This window comes from Loxodonta africana, chromosome X (genome assembly GCF_030014295.1).
Source record: "Loxodonta africana isolate mLoxAfr1 chromosome X, mLoxAfr1.hap2, whole genome shotgun sequence".
Lineage (NCBI taxonomy): Eukaryota > Metazoa > Chordata > Mammalia > Proboscidea > Elephantidae > Loxodonta > Loxodonta africana.
Window position 1 is genome coordinate 139,491,197 of NC_087369.1, and position 13,705 is coordinate 139,504,901.

The 13,705-nt window shown below is 35.2% G+C and overlaps 1 protein-coding gene across 31 annotated transcripts in view; it reads right to left on the minus strand.

The window, feature by feature from the left end:
- The window catches only part of KLHL13 (kelch like family member 13), a 171,171-nt gene that overhangs the window by 40,762 nt on the left and 116,704 nt on the right, over positions 1–13,705 (minus strand). The gene's annotated exons all lie outside the window — the stretch shown is intronic.

Below are 13,705 nucleotides of genomic sequence, written 5' to 3' on the forward strand. Positions count from 1 at the left end.
AAAACGTGTCATTTAACTCACAATGACAAGATTATTTAGAGAAATAATCTGTCACTACTGCCAATCATCTGACTATGGAATATACTGAATTTTGTTTCACTACCACTCTATTCGACTCGACGGCACTAGGTCAGGACCACTCTATATCATGGAAGATATGCATATATTTGTAAAAATCTTTCTAAGGTCAGCAAAGATAAAGGACTGAGAAATCAACTTAAAGGCTGGTTCAAAACTATGATCACAAAGGTTCTTTCAGCGCCACAGTAATTGCTTTTGGTATTTTACTGTTTAGGTAGCAATGCCATCAGATTTTGCTGTTTGCCGTTAAAATTATTTTGGAACACCTAATTTTAGAAAGATAAAAATAACAGCTACCATTTATTGATTGAATAGCCCCTATGTATCAGGTACTTGCTAAGAAGTTGACATACAGTATGTCATTTGATCCTTAAAACAATCCAATGAAATAGGTACTAATATAATTTCCTTTATACTAAAAGTAGGGAAAACAAGCTACTCATTAAAAAAATGGTAGCTCACAGTAGCTCATTTTCCCTACTCTTAATGAGCTGCAGAAAATTTAAATAACTTACCCAAGGTTACGAAGTTACTAAAGTAGTTGGGCCAGAATTTGAATCTAGGTCTAGTCAGATTCCAACTCCAAAGTTCTCATTAAAAACCGTCCAAGATGAATTGGGATATATTAACACATTACTTCCTCTTCACTTATTTGATATTGTTCTAATCAACCCCAAATGAACAAATTTTACATATAAAACAGTTCCTTTTTCTACCAATATCTCTCATTTAACAATTTGGGATTTTTTACCTAAGCAGCTATAGTCTAGGGGGTGTTCCATTTTTTCAAAGAAATGAATAATAAAAAAAAAAAATTCAAGCTCTGCCCATATATATTACAACAGTAATTTTTCAGGGGCCAGAAAACAGGATTGGAGAGCCTATGGTCAACAGGTCAGTTAGCTCCATAATGAACTTGACAAAATATCTGATAGTTAAAGGGCATCAGTTAGGCTACACTAAAAATTGTGCTTAATGAAACATTGTAGCATTCATGACCATCATGAAGCCTTTCACTAGTCCCTAGACTAGGCAGGTTCTTGTTTGTTTAGGCAAACATTGCTAACATTGTCTCTGGATCACCTGACTAAGAGTAGGAGCCCAAGGCTCTGAAGGGAAGAAGGAGGAAGAATGGATTATCGATTGCTAGAACTCTTCATTTATCTATTTGTTTATAAACTGCCTACATTTTTTAATTATTTGCTTTTCTAATTCTAGGCTATTCAATATCCCAAATATTTTACTTTTCCCCCCATCATACCTATAATCTAAGTTGATTAATTTTAACAAGAAAAACAGTTTTAAGATTACCATAATTTTAATAAAGATCCCGCTTTTTGAATTCTGACAACAACCAAATGGTTTTAAATCCTTCAGTAATTAGCAGAAATTTTGGCCTTAAGGGTGACATCAATTCCTCTTAATGACATTAGTGCCACAGTATAATCAAAAGTGAATTAATAATATATAACCATGTTTTATTCAACTCTCATAGATATTTAATAAAGAGAATAATTTAAATAGGATTTTAATAAGCATAAAAGAAAATGGATATGCCTTTGTACTAGATTTTCAGAAACAGTTGCAAAAGAAAAATATACATATATATGCACAAAAAATACATATACATTCGTGTGTGTGCATATATAATATACATATATACGAATACATAGTACATATTGTCACGCACACTTTTAAACAGCTTTTGTGGACAGTCAAAAAAAAAGTGACAGAAGGAATTGGAAAAGTGGGAACTAGATTGATGGCGATTGGTATCTCTAACCAGAAAATGCCCATTCATCCAGAATTATTTTAATAGGCTATTCAAGCAGACTGTTTTATTAGTTTCTGTATTCCCTGCACAGAACTTTGCACATGGGAGGCTTAATATATGTTCTCTGAATGAAGACAGAATCTAATTTTTATGGATCATTCAAAAGACATTTCTGAATCATCCAATGCTTAAATGACCATCAATTATCGTTTTTATAGAACCACAGATGTAAAAGGGACAGGAGTAAAGCTGCAACCACATTGATCCTACGACATATCCTGGAAATTGCTTTTTTGAGTAAGCTCTAGATGACAATTTGTTTACTTGTCATTTGTCTCTTGCTCTTAAAATTAAAAAAACAAAATGTGAAAATGCAGCCCTTTCTTGGCGAAATAATATGGCTGGCTTTCTGCTAATTAATCACTTCAAAAGCTTAAGAATCCTTCACTGAAGCCATCTTCCACATGGCTTTTTGTCAGCATCTTTTGACTTCTTAACATTCAAAATACTCCCTGTTATTTCTGCATCAGTAACAGTACATGCCATGTCAACCTTCTTAGCTGATTTAATATTCTTCTCTTCTATCTCCTTTTCATTCATGTTATTGACTGAATGTGAAGAGGCATTGTTCTTCAACACTGCAAGGAGGTGACACCTCTCTGTAAATGCCAGGCTACAATTTTATCAAACTATCCTTAAAGAAATGATTATTTGAATAATTTCAAGAATAACATTTTTAAAAATCTTATTTTTTCAAATCATATAGTTAAAAGTAATATAAAAGCCAATGGTTCTGTAGGGCAGTGGTTAAGCGCTTGGCTGCCAACCAAAAGATTCATTAGTTGGAACCAACCAGCCGCTCTGAAGGAGAAAGATGTGGCAGTCTGCTTCTGTAAAGATTTCAACCTTGGACCTATGGGGCAGTTCTACTCTATCCTTTAGGGTCGCTATGAGTCAGAATCGACTCAACAGCATTTTTTTTTTCCCCCATCAGACATTTGGCTAAGTGTGGACACATTTTTTTGGCCATCACAACCAGTTGGGGAGGTAGTGCTTTTGTCATCTAGTGGGAGAGGCAAGGGGTGCTGCTAAGGACAGGACAACCCCCTAAGACAGAGATTTACTCAGGCAAAAATGGCAATAGTCCTGAGGTTGAGAAACCCTGATTTTAGACAGATCAACCTCCTCTTGAAAACTTTTCTTAAACAATTTCATGTTCTAAACAACTTGCCAGTCCTAGGGTTGATTCCCTGAGGTAATGCTGGCAGTGAGAAACACACTAAGACTATTGTTTACCACTAAGCCTACCTAACAGAATACCTTTGTTTTCCTCTGGCCCATCAATTCGGAAAAAATAAGGTGCTTACAACAGATAGTAGACAATGACTTTGAAGTTCATAAGACAATTACATAGCAAAGGTTTTGTTTTACACAAGCTCATGTAAGAATAATACATTCTTAATTCTGTTTAAAACTATTGTTATTTAGATTCATTTTTTATATGCTGTGTTAGAATCTGGCAAATCCTGGCCAAATAGAGCCATTCCATCAACAATAAAATATTATTCACAGGAGAGCCTGTGTTTATCAATTTTCTTTGTAAAAATTAAAAATCACTCTTCCAACTTTATAGTCTGCATATTGCTGCCATGACACCCACTCCCACCCTGCCAGCACTGGACACATCTTATTTTCTAAATAACGGCCAACCACATAGCACAAAAGCAATCTTTCACAAAGTGTACATGAATCAGTCAACAGTGCTTGTTCAAAGGAAACAATCACTTTTTCGAAAAGCATTAGGTTAAAGATAGAGGCACTGTCTGGTCGTTTTCCTGGAAGCCTCGCGAAGATGGTCAAACAGCATATGCATTTTCAGTGTGACTACTGTTACTGGCATTTATTTGTGCCGCTATTTGAAGACAAAGGGAAAAGAAAGTGTAAGTGACTGTCATATGTTAACAAGGTGATGCACATTGTAATCTCACACCAAAACGTCCGTACTTTAAAGCATATCCCAAGGGAAACATGTGCAAATGATGTGAGCACACATTTCACAAAAACAGAAGTACAAATGGTTAACAGATAGAAAAAGGTTCAGCCTCATTAGTATTCCAAAATATGCAAATTAAAACAAAGATTGAATCTTTGAACCTATAAAATTATCAGAGTAGAGTGGAATATATAGTCTCAAGATGGCTAGCGGAAACATGTATTAAGCCCTTACTGCCTGCGTGGCACTGTTAATCCAAATGGATTTTTTTTAAGGGAAATTTTAACATTATCAAATGAGCAATGTTTTCTGTTTTTACAGTGAACACCGTGACAATGAAAGATTGTGGAACATTTACGTCTATGTCCTGGTAGGTGAGCCACAGCAAAAGCGCTTTATCAATTTGGTTCAAATATATTTTCTACAATGAATAGTTCCATAGCGTTAATAGTTTGGTAGCAGTTGTACAGAGAATGATGTACTCAGAGAATTCACTATATTGCAAATGTGTTTGTTGGTATGCTATTTGGGGAAAGGAAGAGCATCCCAAAATTCTATCAGCGTCAAGTAGTCATCCCACACTCCTCAAACTCCATAGGCAGAAAAAAAAAAAAAAAACTGCCCTGAAACCAGTATTTTGTGTTTAAAAGATAAAGTATTGTCTTGATAAATTATAAAATGCACAGTCTAATTTCTTAGTTTCTACTATTGCAAGCAGCAGTTTATAATATATACGAAACTGTTGTTGTCGGGTGCCATCAAATCAATTTGGACTCAATAGAGACCCCATGTGACAGAGTAGAATTGCCCCCATGCGGTTTTCTAGGCTGTAACTTTACGGGGGCACATCACTAGGTCTTTCTCTCATGGAACTGCTGGTGAGTTTAAACCACCAACCTTTCAGTTAGCAGCTAAGTGCTTAATCACTGCGCCACCAGCGCTCCTATATAGAAAGCTAAGTGAGGTGAAATTTCATTGTCAAAGAAAGGGGGACATTTTAGTACTTCTTGATGACCACTATTAGCATGAAAACACAATGAAACACTTGACTTTCCTTGGTAGACAGCTTACATGTGTCAACCATACACTGACACGTTAACTTCTTGCCCACACCAAATGAAAGCACATTGATACTGCTATGACTAAAAGATGTTAGTAGGATGTATGTACTCTCAGTAAAAAGCACTACCTAAAATTAATCAGAATAGGTGTCAAATCACTCTCTGAACTTGCCTGTACTGGTTTTCATTTCTGAAGGAAAATAAGAAACAATCCAGGGAAAAGCTAGAAATGTAAAAGCATATGAACAATGCACCTTTATCTTTTCTCTCTTTGGTTCCCGATTAGTTTCATAGCACTTCTCTTTCTTTGCTACCATTTCATTACAAGAGGCTAAAACTAGCAATGTATTCTAATACCAATGCCACTGTAATAAGAGAGTGGATTCTCTGGATGAATCTCAAAAGTATTATAAAAATATTATAAATTCCCAGAGTATTAATATTCTCTTAAGTCAAAGTATCAATGGGTTGCAACAACCAAATAAAAACAAGAAAGCCTTGGCTGATGTAACAATCTAACAAAAAGAGTTGGTTAATCAAGGCACTGAGATGCTTTCCACCACCCAACCCCCAGATAAATACAAATACGTACTTCTCACACTCACAAGTTTAAAAAGAGAATCAACAAAAAGGTTTTCTTCAAAGAAGTCCTCCCCCTCCATTTGCTAGCAGCAGCATTTGCTAAATGAAACATTGCTTGTGATAAAGTTGCATGGCAGCTGGAGGAGAAATTTAGCCACCTGTTCTCACACACATTTGAATTTCTGAGCTAAATCTGTTAAGGTATTTCCTTCCACCCTTGAGAAAAAAATTAAAAACTTAAGATGATAAAAGTCACTCCTATTTGTTTTTCTATAGACATTCATTTAATCGTCAAGATATTAATAACTTTTTTTACTTCACAAAATGTAAAACTTTGGCTCTCCTTCTCCACCTCTCCCCAAAATTGAGTGAGCTCGCTCGCTCGCTCTTACTCTCTCTCTCACACACACACTCACAGAAAACTTCTATTAACAAAAAAGAGGACAAAGGTTTTTAAAAATCAGAAACAAAATTTTCACCTGATAAAGCAAGTTAACATGCAGAAAATAAGCCTGGCGTTTTCATTTAAAAAAATTAAAATATTAAAAGATGTGTCTCCAAAATATCATTTCCAGTATCATTTCATAATGAAATTGTAAGTAACATAGCAAACTCTCTCTTAATAAGGCCCAAATCAATTGCTGTTTAAGAAACTATAGACAACATACTCCTTAAGGAGGTGTTTGCCTGAAAGGAATCAAGAAAGACAAAGCTTTGGTTAGTTACTTGTATGTTTTAAATGACATAAATATAATAATAAGTACATTATTGTCTATTTGCAATATTTTCTCTAATGGAAATCTTTATCATGGATGATACAAAATGCTGCTAATCTTAATCTTTCTAAGGCTTTTTTTTTTTTTTTTTTGGCTGCAGCAATATCAAAGTCCACAAAAGAGAAAAAAAATTCAAGGTGATAGGGTCATACCGTAAAATGATTTTCCAAAGTAAAGAAAGGAATTGCATGGGCTTCTTATTTGCATACGCCTGTCACATTGGAAATTAAATCACATTAATAAATAGCTGACGTCAGTTTTAACATAGGAATAAGATCATTTACCCAGCACCTGCTGTGTACTAGGCAATGTGCCAAGCATGTTCTAATATGCTACTTAATCCTCATAATGATCCCATTTTAAAGACAGGGAACTGAAACTCAGAGAGGTTAAGACCTCACCATGAGTCTGGTAACTATGACTTGAATTCAAGTCTGATGACAGAGGCCACATTGCCCCCATTACACCCAGGCTAAAAATTAAATATAGCTAACAGTAGAGGCCATAAAGCAATTCACATTTCAATGCTTAATTTATAAATACGAGGAGATATCAGAGGAACACATTCTGTGATAGGCAAGTAGTTTTTGAGTTTAATTCATTCAATATAAAATTATGCATTTTTTACCATTCTACATCCACAAAAATTACCAATCCTAAAATCTCTCTTGCCATTCTCCCAACACATATGGGGTAAGGAAGTAGCATAGCCCATGATATCACTTGTATCAAATTTAGGGAGAATTTTATTTAAATTAAAGATACATTACAGATATCAACATTTAAAAGAGCAGATTCTGAATTCCAAAGTCTGCCATAACAATCACAGAAATAGCACTACGACACAGATTAGGGCATCGGGCTAGACAAATGCAATGACAAATGATACTCCCACTATAACAGGATGGAAGTTAATTACACTCAGTATATTGACTGAGTAGAATCCTTGGAAAGTGCTCAGAAGAGTATACCAGCTACAACACTGTCATAGCGGCTAATTACCACAGAACAAAAAGGTGGGTGACCGATGAAGGTACAGTAGTGCTTCAAGAGAAACAGGAAACTAGTTAATCCTGATATCATACCAGCAAGTAAAGAAAATTGGGCCATTATTTGCCTACAACTTCACCACTTGGCTGTACTGCAAGGAAAGCTCTCTAACCTCTCCCCATACCACCACCTAATCCAAAAAAGCTTTTCTCAACTATCACACATACTTTTTCTTCAAATCCTAGTTAGATATTACCTAATTAATAAAAAAAAAATTAATAGATGGCATAAAAGTAGCAAGATCTGCAAACAAGAAATCAGTAGAGAGATCCAGAGTGTTGAAATCAGGCACACCCAAGTTTGAATTCCAGCTCAACCTCTTACTTGATGTGTAACATCGATCAAGTTACTTAACTTCTCTGAACCTCTATGTCCATATGTGTAAAACAGGATGGCGACTTACTCTTAACTGAGTTTTTGTGAGGCATCTTGCAAAGTGCTTGGCATTTTTATAGTAGCACTCAATAAATTGTATTATACTTAACGATGCTTGAACCAAAGGAGCCCTGGTGGTGCAATGGTTAAGTGCTCAGCTGCTAACCAAAAGGTGGGCGATTCAAACCCACCCAGCAGCTTTGCAAGAGGAAGACCTGGCAATCTGCTTCCATAAAGATTACAGCCTAGGAAAATTTATGGGGCAGCTCTACTCTGTCACATGGGGTTGCTATGAGTCAAAATCAACTTGTCGGCACCCAACAACAACCAGGACGATTTATCTTTAATTACAAACTAAACACATTTCATATGAAATTTACAGTATCTGTTATGTAGGCTAGATTCAAGCTTTAAGCTCCTAGAGGCTGAGGAAGATGAGGATGGTGCAGAACCAGGCAGCATTTTGTTCTGTTGTACACAAGGCCATTATGAGTTGGAGCCAACTTGACAGCACTTAACAATAACAACAACACAGGCTTGAAAGTTGTTTTTATTTATACTTTTCTTATGGAAGCACGTTATTCTCCAACAAGTTGGGTACACCCTTGCCTTAGCATACTATATATGTGGCAAAATCTGGTTTACCCTATTTATTTTTACACAACAAATACCTTCATCATAGTAAGTTATGTCACTGAATACATTTTACTATAGTTGGAAACACTTTATAGTTTTATTTTTAACTAAGATTCCATTTTACAGTCTGGGATCAAATTATTGCTGCTTGGAGGTAAAATATGTATGTGTGTATGCTTATAAAATACTTCAACAAATTCTCCGTCCAACTAAAAGGGGATATTACATTCTCTGTGTTAAAAAGAATACTACCAAGAATGTGTGGATCCACTTAAATGAACTACCTAGAATAGGCAAGTGTATAGGTACCTAAATTTATTAGTGGTTATCAGAGGTGGGTGTGATGTAGGGGGAAAGGGGAACTCATTGCTTAGGGGGACCCTGAGATCCTGTTAAACATGATGGAAACATTTGGAAATGGATGATGGTGACGGTTGAACAATATGAGGAACACATATGATGTCACTGCATCGTATATGGGAAGAATGTTGAAAGGGCAAATGTTTTGCTACATACATGTCTGTGACAATAAAAAATGGATACTACCAAGTTTACACATAAATTGCATTATTCTGCAACCCACGTACTATGCACTTTAAAAGCTGGTATCACCAATTCATATCTCCTCATTTAGCCCAGATACATTTTTCTTCTGTAGTGCTTTCACTGCCCTTAAATCCATTACCAATACTGAAAGTACAGTAAACAAAAATGTTATTTAACCTGATTGTGTTTGCTCAGAACTTTCATAGCAGTAAAATAAACTAAGCAAGTGAAGTGTGTATGAATAAAGATAGTATGGAAGATAAAGAATAGTCACTCTGAATGACTACAAGGACCATACTCCTAATACCCAGCAGAGCTATGCCTGGCACATAGTACACAGTGAGTAATGCTAAATATTATAAACTTAATACACAAGGTAATTGAAAAAGAACTGAGCACCTTCTTTATATATAGATTCCCCAAGAATCTTGTGCTTATACCACCTCTTCCTCACAGCCCTGAGGAAATCAAGAAACACACCATGGCCACCATTTCAATTTAAAATGTTATCCACACTGCTTATAATTCTTGATTATTTAACCCCAAGTGCCTGCAGATAAAGTTATTAACACAAATTCTTACCCATCTCTTGCTGCCTTTCCCTTCCTTCCCTCTCCTCCTAACTTGGCTCTCTCATGTAAAAATATTCTAAACATCAAGGAGAATGCCTGGAATCCTCAGAATGCTTAGTAATGCTGGACTTCCCATGATGGCATGAGATTTGCAGCTCTGCCTCTCCTCCCTCTGCAATAATTTTTTGGCGGGTGGGGGTACATAGAAGCAACACTTATGTTAAGTATGAAGACCAATGAATCTAGAGAAATTATTCACAAGTAAAATTCTCTGAGATATCTGAAAGCTTCAGAAACACTAGCTCTCTGTTGTATAAGTGTTAAATACACAACCAGTTTTCAAATTAACGTTGCGACCTTATGTGCACTATTCTTCAGTTACATTAAATGGTTTCAAGGTCTTTTAAAAACACACACAATAGATTTTAAAACAAAATTTTAACTTCACTTGCCACATGTAAGTGGCTAAAAGATCTGAAGTAGCTAACAGAATAAATACTGAAGATGAGGAGCAAACAAATCACAAACCTCTGAAGAGGAGGTTTGTAAACTCTAAATTTACTATGGGCCAGTGTGAATCATATGATTAAGAAAATAATATAATCTCAGGCTCTTAAGACAAGCAGAGCATCTATATAAATAAAAGGAAAGAGGTGTCTTCTACTAGTCAGACCGCATAAGGAGCTAATCAAAGACTTCAGTTGTAGTGTTTCATATAAAGAAAAGCTACCCAGGTGAGCGAAGGGTCTGGAAACCACAGCACATGAGTGATGGTTAAAGTAAGACAAGATTCCCAGGTTTGTATGTAATAGAGAAAAAATTTTTTTTTCTATATAACTCCATCAAGTTGAACTAGGATGAGAAGATAAAAGATAAGAATTGATTTGGCTTAATGCAAGGAAGAGCTGTCCACATATGAAAGGTGCTGCTTTGTAAGGTGCTGAACTTTTTGTCACTGACAGTATTCAAAGGATTCCTGCAGTAGAGGGAGTTTGGACTCTGTAGATTACCTCTAAAGTCACTTCTATATCCATGATTTACCATTAAAACATGAGAAGCTAGCTCTTCTGCAAGCTTGGACAATGGAAATTCCCAAAGAACATGCCTCAAAAGTTACAGACCAATACTAAATTGCTCTTAGGTGTTAGTTATGTTATTTCTCCACATAGTTTTCTTAGATTGACCATATTTAGTAAAAACAAATTTAGATAAAACCCAAAAAACCCTGTGCCATCAAGTTGGTTCTGACTCATAGCAACCCTACAGGACATAGTAGAACTGCCCCATGGGGTTTCCAAGACTGTAACCTTTAGAGAAACAAACTGTCACACCTTTCTCCTATGGAGCCACTGGTGAGTTCAAACCACCGACCTTTTGGTTAGTAGCCAAGTGCTTAACCACTACACCACCAAGGCTCCCTAACAAATTAAACAGATACAAACGAATAAAAGTTTATGTATACAGTAATTGTGAAGGCGTCTATATAAATATGTTCTTTTCTAATTTGAGATTATCAATTTAACAAGTACTTTCCTAAATAAAAAGATTTCCAAAAGTGAAAAGTTTTATTTTAATCACTAAATTAGAAGAAAAAAAGACAATCTTAGGAGAAGAAAAGGTCAAATTTAGAAAATAAGTACTTTTATTTTGTCTAACCTTTGAATCACCCACAAACAAGAAGCATTTATACAATATGTACCATCCTTTCTCAGGAAATTAGATACTGGATTTAATGATGAAAGGATAGAAAGCAATTGCTATAAAATACCATGCTATTGATATTTACTATAGCATGTTTTACATATATTAAAACAAAACAATTGCAAACCAGACGCTAACTGATTACAGTTGAAGAGGGCTAAGAGAGGACAAGTCTAATTCACTAACAATCATTCTACCCATTGTCTTTTTTAGCTTGGGAAAGGTAAATGTCTAATGAAAAGATCTCCATGTGTGCCTTTCTAGAATTCACTGTTACACTGCACTAGTTAATTCTGACCTAATTGTCTTCCTCATTGTTGCCGCACCATTATTTGTCAAACCTTGCTCCTGTGAAAAAGAAAGAAATGGATTGCTAGTGCTAACCCGGTTCTATTTTGGTGTGTCCTTAGCATCCAACGATGCACTAACCCTATAACATTAGCCTGAATGAAACATTTGCTGTTTTAGAACAATGAATACCAAACACCAGCAAACCACTTAGCTGTGATTGCCCTTTCAGCTTTGTTAATTTAGGCAAAATGACAGGTTAATTTACATGGTTCACACCTGTCAGGAGCAGAGTCTTTACTAAATCAGTTTACACTGACCAGGGGACCCTCCCTCAGGCTAAGGTTCAACATTCAACCTACTGTTGAACAGTGTAGCACAAACATATGTCACCAAAGACTCGGATTTCTATCAAGACAATCCCTTTAGAACTCCCCATGGGTGGCACACACCACCCTGCAAATGTTCAAAGTTGAAGCTAAAGGAAGACTATGTCCACCCAATAAAGACTAAACACTTGGTAATTAATCTATCCGAAAGCCAAAGGATTATTTTCCCAAACCTTTTCTCAGTAAGACACTCCACTCTTCCCATATCATAACACAATTTTAAAAAGTGCTGTATGCTACATAAGAAACTATTTTCCTTAATATTGTTATGAACATTGTCTTTATCATCAAGAAGTCTCAAAAACATGGAGACATTTCAACTGCCATTTAACTTTTAAACAAGCAGAAAGAAAGCAAACTTGGACTTTAAGCCCACACGGAAAAAATTAGCCTTTCTGTGCAATGTTTGCTGTAGGTAATATGTTCTCTTGTAGCTTTCACTAGCTTAGCAGCACTGCCCTATCTTTACGGCATCAATGGAAGAGCTATAGCTAAGCAGCACCTACACTGGGTTTGGAAAGAGACCATAAAGAGCTTTTACATTTTTTCCATACTTGCTCAATTACTACAATGATTTTTTACTACGAATAAGAAGGTTTAATGTTAAAATTTCAGTCTTTGAAAAAATACCCATCTCCAATGAAAACCAGGTAATGTATTTGACAAATTAAATAATGACAAAACCTTACAAACCAATACAGATACAAGTACACATACAAAAAGATGCTGATATTAACTGTGAGGAATTCTATATTCGGAATATTTTAAATGCTTATTCATGATTTTACAGACAAATTTCTTAAAACATTATAATTTATCGATGAGTGAGAATTTAACTACTACATTTCAATGCAAAGACTCAAATAACCTTTTAACCTATGTTTGGACAGTGCACAATAGTGAGAGCAAATATAATGTTAATTGGCCCACCACTGTAACTTAGTCTTTATAATTATTGAGAGAGAAAATTATGCTAAACTTGAGTATCGTTTTGTGGCTAGAAGTGTTGTCTAATATAAAGAAGCACTGATGAGAACATGTTAGACATGATGTTTTTATTTCTGGCCAAGTGAAGCAATGAATTCCTCTAATCAAAAACAGTCACAATCTAAACAATTTATTTAAAAACCTGAATTTAAACTCCCCAAAGTAATCTTTTGCTATTCGGTATTTAACATATTTTCTCTGTGTGTATATTTACATAATATCTTAAACCCTGTATTACTTTATTTGTATAAGATAATACATCAATGCCAATTTAATAATATAGAAAGGATTACAATGTCAAAATAGCCTAGCCTAACACTAGCTCTTCAAGTATATTTTTTCCATTCTACCAATAATCAACAGCAAACATGCAAGACCTGTGGTATTCTCCAGGTTCTATCGTCTAAAGCAGTTTGCTCATATCAGGTCAAAGAGGCTGGTACATGAAAAGGCTGAAAATGACCCATTAAAGATGCTGTATTAATCTGTATGTATGTGGCAAATATGAATGAATAAAACATATTTTTAATCATCCCTAAAAACTGTAAAATCAGCTACAACGGGAGCTTCAGCTTGAATTTTTAGGACAATAAAATATAATAGGAATGCTAGAGTCATTAATAACCATTATTGATTTTAACCTACTGATTTTAGGTTGTTTTGTTTTGTTTTGTTTTGTTTTGTTTTGTTTTGTTTTGTTTTGTTCCTCCATAAAGTTGCTTTGGGTAAATCTTTGGCCATTGCTCACCAGCTGAGATTCATAAAATCAGCAGGCACATGCTATTTTCTCAAGTTATTTATTTTCTGAAATTATTTGAAAGACCTCCATTAACTTGTCACCTCCATCAACTTGTACTTTAGACAAACACAGCTTTTTAAAAGCAAACACAGCTG